At 38.6% G+C, this 19,564-nt stretch overlaps 1 protein-coding gene across 1 annotated transcript in view; it reads left to right on the forward strand.

Annotated features, from left to right (window-relative positions):
* Positions 1-1,118: 1,118 nt before the first annotated feature.
* APBA1 (amyloid beta precursor protein binding family A member 1) overlaps positions 1,119-19,564 on the forward strand; it is a 260,787-nt gene continuing 242,341 nt past the window's right edge. Inside the window, exon 1 of the mRNA XM_027839462.1 lies at positions 1,119-1,282. The gene's annotated coding sequence lies outside the window, so the exon portion shown is untranslated. The remainder of the gene's footprint in view (positions 1,283-19,564) is intronic.

Raw genomic sequence — 19,564 nt, forward strand, 5'->3', positions numbered from 1 at the left:
TCATCTCTGGTTTGAAGCAAGTTCTTTAAAACATAATCAGATGCATTTTTTTCAAAATTTTTATTAGCTAAAAGAAGAAAATGGCAGAAAAACAATGAAACGTATTTCCAAGCATTAGATTCAGGAGTCTTTGGAGTTTTTTCCTCCTTGGGGGACTGAGCAGTTTCCCTTTAGGAGATGCAAACTTGCCAAGTCTTTCATCCATAAGCAGTCATTAAGACTCTTCCCCCTTGCGTCTAAAGATTTTATTGCACCATATTTCAGTAAGAACTGCAACATCTGTCTTATTTAGAACCCCCGAATAGTGTCCTGTCCTGGTAATGCTAGCAGTACCAAAGGGGCCTGGAGTGGGGGGGGGGGGCGAAGCTAAGAGGTAGCAACTAAGAAAGAAGAAGAAAAGCTACAGTAACGGCATCTTTGATTTCACGGGGAAAAAGAGTGCTGCTGGCTGCCCAAGGGGGCCGTAGTTTACTCTTGTTACTGTGCAAAAATAAAGCATGATGGCTTGATAAAAGCAGAAGGCTGCCCTAACTCGCCTCATCAATGATATGGGGCTGGTTGCATCCAGCACATCACCCTGGACTGCCGCTTGGTGTTGCCACCAGGGAGCGGAGAGACCTGGATGGTCTAGAGACCCAGGCAACGCATCACACCCGCAGCCCAAGGCCAGAGAGGGAGGTGTCCAGGGCTTCTGGCGCTCGACTTGCGCTGCCTCTGAGCGGAGGCTGGAGGAGAAGAGGTCGCTGCTGGCTTCTGGGCTTGGGGACCCAGGCCTCTCCCACGCGGGGCTGCGTGCGCCCGCAGTGTGTAAAGCGGCGCACACACACACACACACACACACACACACACACACACACACACACAGGCAAGGGTGCGCACGCGCACGGACACACATTACACACATACACACACTCACACACAAACACACGCAGTCCAACCCCGGCTCGCGCGGCAGAACGTCACGCGGAGCTGGGAGGGGAAAGAGAAGGGAGGTGGGGCTCGGGGATCCGGGAGAGGAGAGCAGGAACAGGCGCTGCTGCTGCTGCTGCCGCCGCCGCTGCTGCCGCTGGGCTGCGGGGACTGCTGCTGGGGCGAGCGAGGGGCAGCCCCGGCCAGAGGCGGAGGAGGAGGAGGAGGACGGAGAGGGGGAGGAAGATGGTGGAGCTGGAGGCAACAGCGGCCAGAGGGAAGGCTCGTGCCCAGGCTGGCCGCCCACCCTGTCATTACCTCCGCGCCGCCTGCTAACGTGGGCCCCGCCAGACCCCAGCTGTCAGGCTCCAAGGTACTGGTGGAGAGAGGGAGGGAGGTGGGGAGTGGGTGGGGAGGGATGACGATCCAGCCTCCGACGGATGCCTCTCCTGCAGCCCGGGAAGGGATGGGGAGTGTAGATGGTCCGGAGAAGGGGGTGGGGGTTTATTGAATAACAATAATGATGCTGATGGTGGTGATTAGCATAATTCATTTCTTGTCCCCCTCCCCCCGCCTCCATCCCCAAATGAAGGGAACGGGGGGGATCCCTTAGACTGGCTGTCCAGCGGTGAGATACAGTGCTAAGACAGGGGAACAGGAAGGGGGTTTAAAGGATAAGTGTACAGCTGTATCTCTGGGGAGATGCACGCTGAGAAATCAGGGCTTTTGCAGGAGCAGGAGGGCCTGGAGACAGGAGCAGCGGTAGCAGGACACTGAGTGGAGTGTGTGTGTGTGTGTGTGTGTGTGTGTGTGTGTGTGTGTGTGTGACTTACAAGGGGGAGGAGGGTCTCCATCGTAGGATGACATTTTCAGGAACCCCTGGAAGGATCTCTCCTCAGTTGAAGATTCAGGAGGAAGAGTGATGGAAAGCGACTAGACCGTGGTGGTTTGTGCTGTGTGCACTTACTGGATGAAGGGACTGGGGAAGGGGAGAACACAGTAAGGTTTGTAGGACACTCTGTGCGTGTGTGTGTGTGTGTGTGTGTGTGTGTGTGTGTGTGTGCCCTCGCGTGAGCGAGGGGCGCGTGTGATTGAATCTCTAATCCTCAAGCTGCACGGTCAGACGCAGGGGTGTTGTTAGCGCCCGGCTTGCTGTCAACAGCCTCATTAACAACAGGCAAGACTGTGGGACATTGTTGTAGGAGATTTTCGCCCTGAAACTGTATGGTTTCTGATAGTGCCTCTGTGTTTTGGAATCCGTGAGTGGATTTTCTCCCTGCTCCGACCTTCTTATGTTGGAATGTAGGAGAGGAAGTAAAGATGTAGCGCCTGAGCACATGGCCCTGTAACAGGATGACTGTCACACCTTCTGGAAGTGCTGGTTGTCCCAGCTCAACCTGCTTCTGTGCGGAGCACCATGCAGGTGGCAGGCACTTCTTTTTGCCTAGTTTCTGCATTGCTCTAAGTCTCCTCCCTGACTATGCAGCTCCTATTGTTTGTCTCTTTTCTGACCAGTAGAAAGAAAACCTTTACCATGTCTGCCCTACCATCTCCTCTCCCCTTAACTCCCCAGCCCCCAATCCCTTAATGTCAAGGACTGAATCTCTTACTACCACCAATGGAGTAACTCCAGCGTTTGTTAAAGTACTGAGAACCACCGATAAGTGCTATTTTTTTTTAGTTTTTTTTTTTTCTAAACAGCATTTGTTTGGGAGAAGAGTTACCCCTCAAAAAAGAGGAAAAAAATGGTGCATTAGTATTTTCATTAATGCTTAAGAAATTGATAACCTTCTTTCTTAGCACCAATGAAATAAGCTTTCCTGGTTTTCACTAATAGGTTCTGTATTGAAGTCTCCCAAGAACCAAAGGGATAGAAGTGTGTTTGCTGAAAAGTCATCTGCCCTTTTACCTTGTGCTTTGCTGTTGTGGGGAGTTTCAGGTCTGGTCATAGCCAGCTGAGTCAAAGCCAAGGGTCATGGAGATGGACAAACAAAAGCGTTATTGTTGGGTTGATTCTGCTTAATAGGAGTAAGCCTCCACTGGGATTGGTGTGAAACATATATAGCTTATATGTGAGAAACTACACACACACACACACACACACACAAAACTGTGTCTATAAATAATGATATAACTGTAGTTAAGAGCAACCAGGCATGTACAATTTAATTTGAATCCTTGGTACACATGTCTTTCTGTTGAGAGAGAAAGAAGTATTTATCTTTATACTAAACACCTTGGTATTTCTTTGTTAACACATTGTATGGCTAGCTTAGCCTGCTCTGAAATATTCTAGTCACAATATTTTAAATTCTACTGCATTGCTGTCAGAATCCAAACTGGCTGCCCTGTCTTTTCCCCCCTTTTAAGACCAAAGCTATTAAACCTACATGAACAAATATATAACACATTGTTATCACAGGGTTCACAGGTTTTTTTAAAAAAAAAAGTTTGTATTTTTATTGTTTTTATATTGCAGTTTATACTTAATAAGAATCAGAGTCACTTATACCTTTCTTTTACTGTATATAGCAATTATAAAATGTATTTTGTTCATTAACAATAATATAAGGATCAGGCTTTCTTGAAAAAGTCAATATGAAGCATAGTTTTATTATTGTTTTCTTTCTGAGCCTTTAAAATTTCAATTTAAGGTTGTCCTAACTCTTTGAAGAGTTGGGGATAAATTTGGAGGAAAAAACACATTTATAGATTAGGGTACTTAATCTCTTTGTGATTTGTGTAGAATCTCTTTCTGATAAGTAGTTATTGAATTTTGAGGTCTTTCAGAGGGTTTTCTTACCCATTCTATGTTGGAAAAAAGATTTTTTTAAACAATTCTTTGTATTTGGAAGTAAACAAAAATGCCCAGTAAAATTCAAGCTTGTTCAATAAATAAAAGCAGCATATTTTCCAAGAAAGTTTATATTCCTCTTGACTTATACAGGGATAACCTGGCTTTGGTAAGGGAATTGGTAACTATATTGATTGAATGTCATTTATAACATAAATATGATTAAGTTTAATAAAATATATATAAAATGTTTAGAGATGATAGATTTTCTTAAAATTGCATAAGGTATGGTTAATGATACAACCTGAATTTTGTAATTCATTGTAGTAAGTTGTAATAGCTCTTGTGGTAGCCTGCAGCAACCCATTTGTTTTGCATGGATGCATTTCCTTCACTTAAAAATATCATTAATGCTATTTTCACTATTATTTAGCTTTAAAAAATGAGCTGATTCTTTAGAATACTTTCAAGAGAAAAATATTGGCTGATTGAGCTGGTTGTATAGAAAAATGTCAATATCTATTTTATTTTTACTCTTATTGTACAGTAAATATTCATGATGTTATATGGAAATAAAAGCAAATGATTTTATGCTGGAAAAGTAAAAGTGAACTCCATTTTCACAGTAGTTTAAGTGATTTTTTGAAACAGCTGTCATATAATGTTATGGAACACAGTCAACCCTTACTTTATCAACTTCATGGAGAGAGAAAGGTATTCAGTTTAAAAACTGATCAAACCAGAGGCTTCTTCAGTTTCTAAAATATTCTATGAACTTATTCTCTTGTGGAATTTCAACTTCAGTAAAACTGAATGAAAACAATAAAGCAAAAGGAGGAGGTTTTTTCTTGTATAACAGGAACACATGTGATATCAAAGTATTCTTTTACATTGAAGTGTAAGGTTGATTTTTCAGTGAGCCTAGTCAATATCCAAGCTAAAAAGAAAAACTACTTAGACACCTCTTTCCCATTTATAAATTGGACATTGAATTGCTATGTGTTCCATTGTCTTTACCAGAGAATTGCTGTTAGATGCTGAATGATGAAAATAATTTTTCCCCATTTCACTTCACTTTTAATGTCATTTAAAGATTGGGAAGGAAAAAGGACATCTTACAGATCTTCACATTGGCTTTCATGAGATAATTGTTTGTGGTTTGACACTGGAGAGATAGAGTGATATGTGTGATAGCATGGGAGCTGGGATGTTGGAGCTGAGTTAATGGACCTGGTAAATTCAATGGCATTATTATATTGAACTAGATGTCATTATGACAATATGTCTTCCCCCCTACCCTTCAACCATATTATTACATGCCTTTGGTTAAGGACTGCCCAGAACAAATGCTAATGTTATTTGGTAACGATGTGGAAAGCTTCCAATGACCACTATATATTAGATAGGAAACCCTGACAAATGGTCTTTGCTTACCAGTGGTGATGCGTCAATCAAGAACTTCCCAGTCTTCAGAGCAAAAATTCAAATATAAAGGATGAGATTAAGGTACCTTTGTACCTTAATTCCTGAGGACGACTATTCCCAAAGAGGACATAATGTCTAGGCATGATGGTAAATTAATTTTTAAACATAACCTACACAGTATGTAGGCATGATGGTGAATTCGTTTATAAAAACAAGGGAAGTATTGTTAAATTTCTTTGCACCTGAGAGTTCATTAAACCATTAATATTACTAGGAATTTATTTTTTATTTTTTAAAATGCTATACCTTAGATACAAGATTTTGTATCTCTCCTTGGAATTTAAGAATTATTTAGGTCTTTTTATTTAATGAAAATTTTATGTTTATGATATTGCTATGAAAACATAGTATTGATAGATCACTTTCACAGAAATGGAATTATTTATTTGTCCTATTTTGTCAAATTTTTCACAATCATGGGAACATTCTATCTTCATCAGAAGGTATACCTCACTTTATGAAAAGTTGTATACAACTAGCATTTTTGTAAACTGAATCAAAATTTAAAATGCACCAGAAGTTGCTCTTTAAATAACTGTATCCAATCTTTTTGTAACAAGTATAAATTCTTCCTAACTTAAATTTGTTTGCTAAATTTAGACTTTTAAATCTTATTTCCTTGAAGGGGAGCACACCAGTATTGCATTCTTTTCCTTGAGAAGGATGCTTAAGGGTAAGAGTCTAAATGAAGTCAATAAAAGTTTTTTTATTATCCCTGATTGTTAGTGTATTTGGGTATGTAATGGCATGTGATTTTTGCCTGTTAAGCCACATTAAGCCTGAGTGAGAATTTTCTTTTTGAGTATGAATTTCTTTTCCCCTTCTATGGGTGAGTTAGTATGAAAGGAAGTGGGAAGTGGCATAGAATGAATGAATGAAACCACCAGTTGACTTTCTTTCAGAAATCATTCTGGGTGTATATTTTAATTCTAGTAGTTTCATTTTAAATGTGTCAAGTTACTGTGTTTTTGCCTCTTTCCCTACAAGATTATCCACTAATCTCGTCAGCTTCCTGGGAAAATTCTTTCTTTTTCCTCTTCTCCCTCCTCCCTGCTTTCAAAGCTCTCCCTCAAAATACCTAAGAGTTCTGGTGCATCTTCGAAATTTCAGGGATCTGTGATTTTGTTCATATGGCTGCTTTTTCCACCCACTCTGATGAAGGCTCCTCTATAACTCTGTAGGTGGTCTTCTGAGAGTTGCTGTGACTGAGGAATTCCTCACCCTGCAGCCAAGATGGTGGTAAGCCTCTGAGAGGTTAGCTAGGAAGGGCTTCAGACTACAGGCACATAACCCATCACTAGATGTGCTCTTTCTCCATTTAACAGTGGTTTAAAAAAAAAAAGTTGTTTCATTTGATTTTGTTTTGCTTTCTTAGTTTAGATTCAAAACCTTTCCACCTTGGTTGGACCAACCAAAACTTACTCTCCATTAACATAGCCTTTGAGAAGCCATGGTCACTCCCATTCCATTGGAGTAGAGTTTAGTGGAAAAGAGCGCTGATATTGCACTCTTTTCATCTGAATATCAACCTGATGTACTTATTTCGTCTTCCCAACTTGTGAAATTGAAGGAAATCAATATTCCAAGTGATGTATTTATTTCCACCACTCAAAAATAGTTCCTACCTCCTGGTTAGGCTTTTTGCTTTCCCAGCTACTTAAAGATTGCAGATTATTTTCCAAACAAACACCTTGGGAATATTGTAATAGGTTAAGTTAGAATTTATTCCATAGATGGAATTTTCCCATAGTGTTACATAGTGTGAAAAGTCTAGCTATTTCTGCCATCCAGTATAATTACCTTTTTTTTTGTCTCTCTTGAGGTGAAAAAACAAAAAATAAAAACTCAAGTCCTGTTTAGCAGGAGTTAAATGCCCATCTTATAGAAGGTGTAAGCATTTTACCTCCAGGATCACCTTCTTCATCTCTACCTCCTGTATTCCCCTGGCTTCCTCAAATTCCAGCTAAAATCCCATATTCTGTGAGAGGACTTTGCTGATCCCCCTTAATGCTAATGCCCTCTATCTATTGATTATCTCCAATTTACCCTGTCTGTATCTTATTTGTACATAATTGTATGAATGCTGTTTCCCCCATTAGACTTGTGAGCACCTTGAGAGGAGCTACTGTCTTTTGCCTCTCTTTTTATCCCCAGAGCTTAGCACAGTGCCTGGCATGTAGTAGGTTCATAAGTAATGCTTATTGACTCATTGACTGCCTAGTAAAGTCAGTCATAACTGCCACCATTTAAACCCACCTAGTACTATGAATGGGCCTAACAATAGAGGAGACCCAATGGAAAATTTACCCAGAACAGCAAAACAGCTCCAGCCCAGAACTGAAATGTGAATTGTGTAAGTGCTTGCGGTCTATACAGAATAAAAAACCAGTAATTCTGGGTTTTAAATCTGGGACTTGGGAAGAGTATCTTCCTTCTCTACCTATCCCATCATGTCTCCCCTAAGGTGTTTTGGAAGCCTCTGTATTTTAGGATTGCCTAGTATTTAGGTTCACTAGAAGGGATTTGAAAGAGGCTCAAGGAAGAACTTCCTGATTGGTGTACCTTAGAACAAGTTACTGATCAAAATGGGCTACTCAGAGAAGGATATAAGAGTAAGCAGGACATCCGTTTGCATGGAGTTCTGCATTAGAACTTGGGAAGTAGTGGATACTCCTTGGAATCAGAAGGATCTGAGTTCAAATCTAGCCTCAGACACTTACTAGCAGTATGACCCCAGGCAATCTTTATTACCTCAAAAAAAAAACAAAACCCAGGGAAGTGATGTATAGATGCCCTTTCTGTCTTTCATACTTTTGAAGATGCACTTAAAAGATTACATGGTGCTACTTTATTTTCCTGTGTAAAATGATTCTGCGTACATATTTCTACCATTAAAGTTTTGTATTTGTATATCATTTCCTGAGGAACTTTGGGCTTCTTTGGCATAACTATCTTAGGCCTTCAGACCCCAATGTATGGGGAGATTGCAAATGCTAAGTTAGTAAGGTGATGAGTTATATAAATGTGTATCAGACAGGGAATCTCTTTTATTTCTTTTTTGTATCCCCAGTGCTAAGCACAATGCCTGCCACATAGTAGGAGCTTAATAAATGTTTTCTAATTGATTGGTGATTGAAATTTAAAGGAGTTAAACATAAAACTGCACTTAGATTCAAAACTTCAGTGGTATGAGTACAGCATCGGTGAAACATTTTTATAGTATATTCATGTGAAAAAATATGCCAGGCACTGTGCTAAGCTCTGGGGATAAAACGAGAGGCAAAAGACAGTAGCTCTTCTCAAGGTGCTCACGGGTCTAATGGGGGAAACAGCATTCATACAATTATGTACAAATAAGATACGGACAGGATAAATTGGAGATAATCAATAGATAGAGGGCATTAGCATCAAGGGGGATCAGCAAAGGCTTCTCATAGAATATAGGATTTTAGCTGGAATTTGAAGGAAGCCAGGGGAATCCAGGAGGTAGAGATGAAGAAGGTGAATATTCCAGAGATGGGAAACAGTCAATGAAAACACCTAGAGTCTGGAGGAATGTTTTGTGTGAGGAACAGTAAGGAGACCAGTATCTCTGGATCATAGATTTTGTAGAGGTATTTCAGTTGGAAAGGTAGGAGGGCATTAGGTTGTGAAGGATGCAAAATGAGATGTAACATTTTTGGATGTGGCCAATGTAGGAATTTGTTTTGTCTGACTATACATATTTGCTACAATAGTTGGTTTTTTTCCCCCAAGGGGGAGGTGGGATGAAGAGAAAATAAACATGTTAATGGAAAAAGGAATAGCATTGTACTATTTCAAAGAAGCTTTTTGTTTTTGTTTTCTGATGGGGCTGATTAGTCCAGTAGATCAGAAAGATATAGACATTATCATATATTGGGATTTCAGCAAGGCAATTGATAAAAATCTCTCATACCTTTATGGAAAAGGTGGAGAGATGCAGGCTGGATGATAGTACAATGAGATGTAACTGGTGGTTGATTAATGAATAGCCTGGTGTCATGCTTAGGGGCTTTGTCCTTAGTCCCATCTTGCTCAACATTTTTATCAATGACTTGGACAGAGACCTATGGGATACAATTATGCCGATAATATGAAGCTGAAAGAGATTGATAATATATGTTGGGGGAACAGAATGAGGAACCAAAGAGATCTTGACAGCAGGAATGATGAACTAAATCTAAGGAGATAAAATATATAGCTTGATTTGTATATGTTTGTTTCCCCCTTTAGATTATGATCTCCTTGAGGGCAGGGAATCTTTTTTGCTTCTGTTTTGTATCCTTAGTGCTTGGTACAATGCCTGCCACATAGTAGGAACTTAATAAATGTTTACTAATTGATTGATAATTGAAATTCAAAAGAGATAAACGCACTTAGATTCAAAAATTCAGTGGTATGAGTACAGTATGTGTGAAACATGGTTACCGTATATTCATGTGAAAAAATATTTAGGGCTTTAAGTTTACTGTAAGCTCAGAATTAGTCACTAGTGTGCTGTGACTTCCTAAAAAACTCATGCACATTTAGAGTGCACTACTTACAGTATGAGGGCAGCTAGGGGGCATAGTGAATAGAGTGCCAGACCTAAAGTCAGGAAGACTCATCTTTGTGAATTTAAGTCTAGCCTCAGACACTTTGACCCTGGGCAAGTCACTTAACCCTATTTGCCTCACTTTCCTCATCTGTAAAATGAACTAGAGAAGGAAATGGCAAACCATTCCAGTATCTCTGCCAAGAAAACACCAAATGGAGTCATGAAGAGTCAGATACAACTGAAATGACTCAACAACAACAACGACAACAACAAAATCTTAGGGTATGGTATCTAAAATTAGGGAGAGTCCCTTGTATTAGTTAGTATATCATTGCTTATAGTTCTGGGAATGACATTTTAATAGAGCTGGAGTGTCCAGGGTCAGGATAGTGAGAGGACTTTAAGTGATATGATATAAAGAATGGTTGAAGGAACTGGAAATATTTAGTGTGGAAAAGAGAAGACAAAGAGGGGACATGATTTTCACCTTCAGATATCTGAAAAGCTATTCTTCATAGCCCCTGAGAGCCAAATAAGACCAAATGGACAAAAGTTACTAGAAGACCAATTTGGCTCAATATAAAAAAAGAACTTTTTTTTTTAACAATTAGAAATGAATGAAAATGGTATTTAAAAAGATACCAATTACATTTTGTTTATTAAAGTATGAAAATGGGACAGTTTGTCTTGTGATATAGTGAGTTCTCCAGCCCTGAAAGCGTTCCTGAGCGGATTTTGTCCACAACCTCAAGTGGATATTGTCAAGGTGTTTCAAAGGAGATTTCCATTCTCAAGCAAGATGTTAGTCAAGATTATCTATAAGGTCACTTCCAAGTATAGGATTTGAGGAACCACGCACAGCAGAAGCAACAATGAAAAGATAGTTGAAAAAAAGAGAAGTAGATGGAGAAGGTGAAAAGCAGACTTGCTGACTTCCTTTGTACAGTTTTAAGAAGGGAAGAACGAGGGTGACTATTAATTGGAGAAAGAGGAATATCTAACTGGGATAGCACAACAATGCAGAGACATTTGGTATAGAATCAGGAAGACCTGTTATTGTCCAGTTATTTTTCAGTTGTGTCTGACTCTGTTTGACCCCATCTGGAGTTTTTTTTGGCAGAGATACTCTACTAGTTTGCCATTCTCCAGCTCATTTTACACATGAGGAAACTGAGGCAAACAGAGTTAAGTTACTTGCCCGGGGTCACATAGTTAGTAAGTTTCTGATGCCAGATTTACTCACAAAGATGAGTTTTCCTGACTGCAGGCCTGGCACTCTATCCACTGTACCACCTAGCTGCCTCCAAGAAGACCTGAAGAGCTTAATACCCTCTAAGGGCATCTACTATATAATAATTGGAGTTTGCAAAGATGACTGACCCATCAAAACAGATTGAATTCTGTTCAAAATACTGTTAATTAAGGTAGGAAGGTTTATTTTATAAGTATTTTAATAAAGATAGTTAAAATCCCCAAACCTCAATTCTTGGAGGACTAGCACTCAGCTACCTAAAAAACGAACAAATACTTCAAGTATTCCATGACCATTTCAGAAAAGTGAGGTGCTCCTGAACCTTACTAGAGACTGTGTCTGTAGCATGCTTGGATATCATGTCTGCATCAATGTTGTCTGTTTTAGATCATAATGGCCTATAGGGCTAGAGACATTTTTAAAAAATAACATTTAGACTAAAGTTTCTTAACCCTTGTCTAGAGTTCTTAATACATGAGATCCGCAGATGCCCAGTGCGTCTGTAAATAGATTTCAGAGTGTGTGAACTTGGATAAGGAAAAAAAAATACATTTTTATTTTCACTAACCTTTGCTTTCCTTTGTAATTGGATGTATATTATTTTATACATTTAAAAATATTGTTTCAAGAAGGAATCTATAGACTTCATCCGATTGCTAAAGGGGTCCATGACTCACAAAAATGGGTTAGGAATTCCTGATCTAATCAGTGTCTAATACTTTGATGATAGTAATAAGTTTCCTCACATTTTCATATATACAAATAGTGTTTTTCATATAGATAGATAAAATTAAAAAATAGATTTATTTCCTCTACCAGTGCAGATTTCAACCTTTTCACACGTTCTCATACTATTTGATACATGCCTGCATTTTTCCATAAATCCTACTTAAATACTTTGAATCTTGATTTCCTTCTCTATAAAATGGGTATTATAGTTCCTCACTGTCCTACATAATGGAACTGTTGTTAAAGAAAGTGCATTTAAACTTTAAAGCTCTATGAAAATGTGAGGTGGTTTAGGACTTCCTTTTGTTCTTCTAGTACCTTAGGGTTATCAGTATAGCATCCAGGCTATCTATCTCCTATCAGGCCCTAAATAAATATTTGTCAAATTGTGTTGATAATTTCTAATTGCCTTATCCAGAGGCCTTTGCTTCATTCACATTCTCTTTGATCTTTCTGTGATATCTTTGAGTAAGCTTTTTCTGTTCTTCTTCAGCTTCTATGATACTGCATAATTGTGGTTTTCTTATTTATCTGACTTTTTCTTTTTTACATTTCCTTCACTAGCTCCTGTTGCTGCCCCCTACATGTCCCAAGATTATATATGCAGGGCTTCCTATCTCTCTGAACTCCTTTCCTTAATGGTTTACATTTACTACCACAGCTTAAAATATAGCTAACTCTGCAGTCCTGATTTCTCTCCTGATTTTCAGGTCAATTTAAAGGATCTGCTGGATATTTCTATTTAGGTGTCTTGCTGCCACCTGTCCCAAAACATATTCCTCAGCTGTTCCATAGTTCCTTTTCTGGAGGAGAGGGAGAGAGAGAGAGAGAGAGACTGACCTTCTTCCCTCTTCTGCCTCCTCCCATCCTTAAGCTCTTCCTTCTGGCTTCCCTGTTTCTGCTAATGACATTCTCATAATTCTTCTATACCTAGGCTCAAAATCCTTTGATTCCTTCTAATTGCTTATTCCCCAAGTCCAATTAGTGGTCAAGTCCCATGAGATACTCTTTTTGAATTTCTCTTACACTTATATTGTCCTTTCCGTCCCCACTGCCCTAGGGAGTTAGTGTAGTTAATGTCGAAAGAGTGCCTTATTCAATCATAGAACCTGAGTTAGAATCCTGGTTCTGTCACTTATTATCAGTGTAACCTTGGGCAAGAGGGCACTTCACCTATCCTCACCTCTAAGTTTCCTCATCCGTAGAATGAGGGGGATAAACCCAATGACCTTCCACCTCTAGATCTGTGATTCCATGATCAGTAAGTTTGCTCACTGGAGATTCTTTACACTAATGAAATCATACAGACTTAAAAAAAAATCAAACCAAAAACAAATGAAAACTTGTGGTCCTACATTAGGCCCTCATTATTCCTTGCCTAGAGTATTACAGTAGTCTTCTAATTTGACTCCCTGTCCCTAACATGTATTTCCTCACTCCTGCAAGCCATTGTCACATGAGACTTCCTAAAATATTCCTTTGATGGCATTACTCCTTTGCTCAAAACCTTTCCATGGCTCCCTATTGCCTACAAGGAAGTCCAAACTTCTTGCCTATTATTGTAGGCCTTTCATAGTATAGGCTCAAAGTTATTGCCCAAAGTTATCTACAGAGCTATAAGTAGAAATTCTTGAACCCAGGGCAAAAGCACCAATGACAGAAATCCCAGAATCCCACAAGGTTGTTGATAGAGAGGCCATTATGGAGCTGAGGGTGGGGAGGTGGAACATTGTAGAAAAGCTCTGAGTGAGGATCTAAGGGCCATTTCTATGAGGAAAGGACTGAGATTTAGTTCATGGATGTTATTCAATCTATTTTGGCTGCTTTGAGTCCTTTTTTGCTTCCTTTCTAGTTTCCAACTCTGTTCTGGATAGGTAAGGTTATCAGAAAGCTGAGCTCTGGTTATCTGAAGTGATTTTATACATTTTGATCTGTGATTTCTCATTCTCCTTCCAGATGGTTGGGTTTCTAAAAAAGCTTTACTAATGTTTTTTTCTCAATACTACCTTGTAACAAAGAAAAGCAATTTAGCAAAACCAACCAAACACAGTGGCTACATCTGTTATATTATGCAACATTCATCATCTGTAATCCCTAACCTCTACCAAGAGGAGGGAGGTATGTTTCAACTATCCTCTGGAACCAATACTGAGCACTGAATTTAATCTGAGTTCAGATGACTTTTTAATGTTGTTTTCATTGATTATATTAGATATAACTGGAAGGAAGCCTGGGAAAATCTAGTCCAATCCCTTCAATTTATAGATGAGGAAACTGATGCCTAGGGAGGTTATTCTATTAAGTCGTTGGGGAATTGTGATCTGAGTCAAGGCCAGGAGCACCCACACCAGTGAAATCACAGGTCACAATGAAATATGGAAGTGCCAAAGAAGCTATCACTCTGATCACATGTGTTAAAATCTCTGGTGGTGTTCTGATAGAAACTAATTGAATCATCTTCAGATATGTGAAGAGCTCGTCATATGGATGAAGAATGACTGATTCTGCCTCATGTCCACAGGGAAAACTAGGACCAACAGAATTCAACAAAACATAAGGCAGAGAACTTCTTAATAATCAGAGCTATGTGACAACAGAACACACTGCCTTATAAGGCAATAAGTTCTACACAATTGGACATATTTGAAGAGAAGCTGGATAACTGCTTGTCAGGAATATTGTAGTGTGGGGTTCCTGCGCTGAGCAGAGGGATGGACTAGATGACTTGAGGTCCCTGCCATTTCTGAGATTCTGTGATTCTCTAGGAATTTAGTACACCAGAGAAAATGATGGGGAAAAAATACATTGGATCAAGGGTCTTTAAGCCCTGCACCCAATGCAATTTTAAGCTTTAAAACTAAGCTGAAAGATAGAAATAGCTCTTAGATTTCATTTGTGACCAACACTGTATGGTATCTAGTCTGTACAGCAGGGATTAGAGTAAGAACAGTACACAGTGGAAGGAATTGTCGTTGTGCCTTTGCTTCCTCTCAAAGAGGGCAAGTTAGGCTTGTTTTCATAGAATTAAGGCCTTTTGGGTGTGTATTGGAAGGGACAGGTTAGACAGAGCCTGCACAAAGTGGGCTGTACTTGAAACAGAATAATAAAGCTCAGAAAACAACCTCTACCTTTACATAAAAGGGCTTGGGCTAACTTCATAAGTCAAACCCCATTTTTCTTAATTTACCATGGAAACAATATTGTTGGAAACACTGTGGCTAAAGGTTGTGGTTGCAAGGTCTTACGCCTTACAGATGTCTGGGAGCAAAGGGGGCGGGAGAAGAGAGTTGCTTAAGCATGAAGTTCATCTGCTTTATTTTTTTTAATTTTTGGAATAAAACAAGGATTTCCATAACATAGTATAATTTAAAAAAAAAGATGACTGCACATAAAATTGCAAATCTGCTATGTACAATTTGCTATTTTTTCAAATATACAACAAAATTATTGTGTAAATTTCTTTTTTTCCTTGCCTCCTCCCTCCCCAACTCTGGCCTAGAGATGACCACCATTGGGCACAAATACACACACACACACACACACACACACATGTATATATATATACACATATACACACAATATATGTGTATATACATATACATATATGTATGTATATACACACATATGTACATACATATTTGTAAAATTGTTCTCTACATCCTTCTATTTATCAGTTCTTTCTCTGGATACAGATAGTACCTTTCTTCATATGTCCTTTATTGTTAATTTGAGTATTTATAATAGTGAAAATAACTTATTCGCTCAAAGTCGTTCTTAAAACAATATTAGTTACCATATAGAATGTTCTCTTGGTTCCACTCACTTCACTCTTCATTATTTCATGCAAGTCTTTCCATGTTTTTTTCTAAAATCATTGAGCTCATCATTTCTTATAGCACAGTAGTATTCCATCACAATCATATACCACAACTTGTTCTCCATTCCCCATTGATGGGCATTCTTTCAATTTCTAATTTTTTACCACCACAAAAAGTTGATAATTATTTTAAAATAACTATTTCCTTTGTAATCTTCTGTATTTTATTTTAGGTTTTTAAAAAAGATTATTCTAAAAAGGGATCTAAATGCTTCACCAGTCTGCCAAAGAAGTCTATGAAACAAAAATGGTTAAGAACCTTTATTCTAACATGTGGTGGTTGGTAGGATTTAGTTTTAGTCGTTGTTTTTTAACCAAATGGTATTAAATAATATTGCTTTAGAACTTCAAGTCTTCCAGTATATTTGAGGATAATATCGTCAGGAAACTATAGCAAGAAGTGATTATGATTTTGATCATTGTTTATTCTGGAGGCTACAGTGCAGGGATTAACTGTAATACTGGGTGGTTGGCTTGCAGCTTAGTTGTGGTTTTTAAAGCACATGCTTTGCTCAGAGGAAACTACTTTGTGAAATGCTGATAATCACTCAGGAGGTCTTACTATGTTTTTGCTAAGGTGATTTTAATAGGATTGATTTATGAAGCTTTGGTACCTTATGTGAGTGAGCTAAGAATAATAAAATGGGAGAAGGCCAACTTTTATGATTTTCTTTTGTAGACCTTGTGGTAGAAGAGTTTAAGACAAACAGGCATGGATTTTATGGGGTATAATCCCCATTATAGTTAGCACTCATGTTTTCCTCATGGTGCCATGTGACTGTGAATCTTGGAATACCACAACCACTGAAGAATCAAGATTACAAATAACCCAAAGGGAAATGGTAAGACTGATAGTCAATTAATCAACAATTGAGTGCTTATGATGTGCCAACCAGTATTCTAGGTGCTGGTGTACAAAAACAGAAATAAAACAGTCCCTGCCTTCAGAGAGCTTATATTGTAACTGGGAAGACAGAACATGCACATATACACACTGTCCCCAAAGTTCACTTTTAAGTTCTGATAACTTTGGAAGTATAAATACTACAAACTTGCAAAAAAAAACCCAATATTTAACAGGTTAATTATTTAAAAATTTTAAAAGTATTGATGGATTTCTAATTAAAATTCAACATAAACACCATTTTGGGCTATATAGTGCTCTAGTCAATTTTTGAACTTGGCAAAAACTTTCTTCAGCTGGTGCTCAATGACTGAAAGAATTTGATTTGTAATTCTAGTCTTTGAATTATCCAAAGAATAAGGTTTTGATGCATAAATAACAGTTGTGGCACCACAGGAGAATGTCTAATGGTGATATATCAGGTGACTGAGGTGGACAAGCAAGAAGACCTCCTCTACACATACCCATCTGAGGGTAATCCAGAAACTGTTGTACATACAATACATAATGACAGGGTGCCCTATATTGTTAAAAAATTAAAAACTTATTCAAAATTCACAAAACAAAATATAAAACAAATTTAAATAATTAAATATTTAAATATTGCTATTTACAAATTTATAGCAATTGCACTTCTGAACTAAGACTTTTGGGATATTCTGTGTCTATGTGTGTATATGTACACATGCACACACATGCATAATATGTGAAGGAAGCAAGCAATGTACTGGATGAACAAGAAATAATTAAGAGAGAGAAAGTGCTAGAATTAAGAGGGGGTAGGGAAGACTCCCTTTAGAATATAGGATTTTATTTGGGTCTTAGAGGAAGCCAGGGAGGTCAAGGGTCAGAGTGGAGGAGGGAGAACATTCCAGGCAGAGGGGACAGTCAGGGAAACTGAGATAGGCTGAGGTTAAGTGACTTGCCCAGGATCACATAGCTAGTTCTTCCTGACTCTAAGCTCAGTAATCTATCCACACTGTACTACCTAGCTACTTCCAAGGAGAGTGATGGTTCACTAGCCTGGATATGTAGGTTGGAACCAGATTGTGGACAAACACAACAATGCATTTGATCCCAGAGGCAATAGGGAGTCAGTGGAGTTTCGTAGGCAGGGGAATGATGTGCTCAAACTGTGTGGAGAATGGATAGGAAAGGGAAAGATTTAAGCCTGAGAGATCAATTAGGAGGCTCTTACAGATATCCAGGTAAGCAATAATAAGGGTGGGTGTAAGCATGTTGTTGACTGTGGCCAGCAATGACTTGCATGTGAGAAATAACATAAAAGACTTTGTGAAGAATGAAAAGGAGGTGTGCTGGTCGTGAAGTGAGAATGAGACAATAGATGGGCATACATCAATTAGAGCTTCTGTGGAGGATTTTTGGAAAGACTTGGGCAAGAAACAAACAAGATGAGAAGGTATGGAGGGATCAAAGATTTAGAACCAGAAGGGAATTCTGAAGTCATCCAGCCTAACTCCCTCATTTTACAGATGAGGAAGCAATCAATAGTCAGTCAGTAAACATTTATGAAGTTCCTACCATGTGCTTCTCCAGCTGTACCATGGGATTTACTTTGATGGAGTGGCTATCCCCACCGATTACATGGAGGATCATGGACCCTCCGTAGTGTCAAAGTAAAGTCAGCCTATTAAAATATCTTGCAGATTATGAAATCAAAGTCCCCAGCTTAGGGAATTTAGTTTGATGGAAAAAGGAGTCACATTGTTATTAATAAAGCACTGAGCCCCATCAAGGCATTTAAAAAATTAATCATGTACCTCTCTGGTAAGTAGTAACACAGGACGCTTGCAGTTGGAGCTGACAATACCCCAAAGGAATGTGTGGTGCCGAACTAGAAATACATACCGTCTCCTGGTCTTACTCATAGGTGAGGAAAAGAAAAAAAAAAAGGCAGCAAAATTTCTGTCAAGAACAATGTATTAAATGTCTTTGAGTTGCCCAAAGACATAAAAAGTAAATCAAAAGTCCCTGTGTACCAACTAGAGATGATGAGTATTATCAGAGTCCCCGCACATAAGTTTCTTCTGTGAGTTATAATAAATATTGAAAATGACTCCCCTGTGTTTATGGAAGTACATCTGTACATTCTATTCTGTTTTCAAAGGCAGACATCCATCCATTTAACCATTTTCAGTGTAAGGGTTTGAGGCTCATTTGTATAATACAATCAACCGGTCATTATGCATTCACTTATGTGGAAAACCTATGCTAAGTGTTTTGGGAGCTACACAGAGGAATAAACCATGTCTCCTCCCGTCAAGGACTTTACTATTTAAATGTACAAAGAAGGAATTCATATATGAAAGGCAAGCTAGTGCAAACCATTTTATGACAAGTTCTAAAAGAGAGGCATTAACAAATGCTATCAGAGTTAAGAGAAGGAAATTCATCAGTAGGTTGATGGAGTCAGGGAAGATTACTAGGAGGTAAGATATGGCCTGAGTCTTTTCATTTGTTGGAGAATGGTTATTCTCCACCAGACTGTTCAACTTTGAATGAGTCCTCCTTTTTATCTTTCCATCCTAAGTCATTCAGTCATTCATTCATAGTTTACCTAGAATTCACTTGTTCTCTTGTGGACACACGGGTGATATTAGCTAGGTAAGTGGTAGATGAGATAACTTTGACCTATTTGAATGACCAGACTGAAAAAATGTTCCATCTTGATAGCAACCTGTAAGGTTGTCCCTGGTGAACATGAACCTCAAATTTGTGCTGGGTTTCATACTGTATAATATTTTTACCAATGACTTAGATGAAAGCTTGTTCCAGATGTGTGCTGGAACCATCCCTAAACCTCACGTGGGAGCTCATTATTAAATGTTTATTGTGACCATTTCTTCCTCTTAAATAAATTAAGGTTTGATTCATTGTTTTGCTAGTTGTCTATACTTAAGAAAGTGTTCATAATGGCAAATTAAACTTAAAAGTGTACATGGATACATTTTTCTCCCAGAGAGCCCATTTAGTAGCATATCCTATGCTAATTTTTATGACTTTCCTATCATAGTAATACTCTACTCTTACTTATT

Source organism: Vombatus ursinus, unplaced genomic scaffold (assembly GCF_900497805.2).
Source record: "Vombatus ursinus unplaced genomic scaffold, bare-nosed wombat genome assembly UNPS02014832.1, whole genome shotgun sequence".
In the NCBI taxonomy this organism is placed as follows: Eukaryota; Metazoa; Chordata; class Mammalia; order Diprotodontia; family Vombatidae; genus Vombatus; species Vombatus ursinus.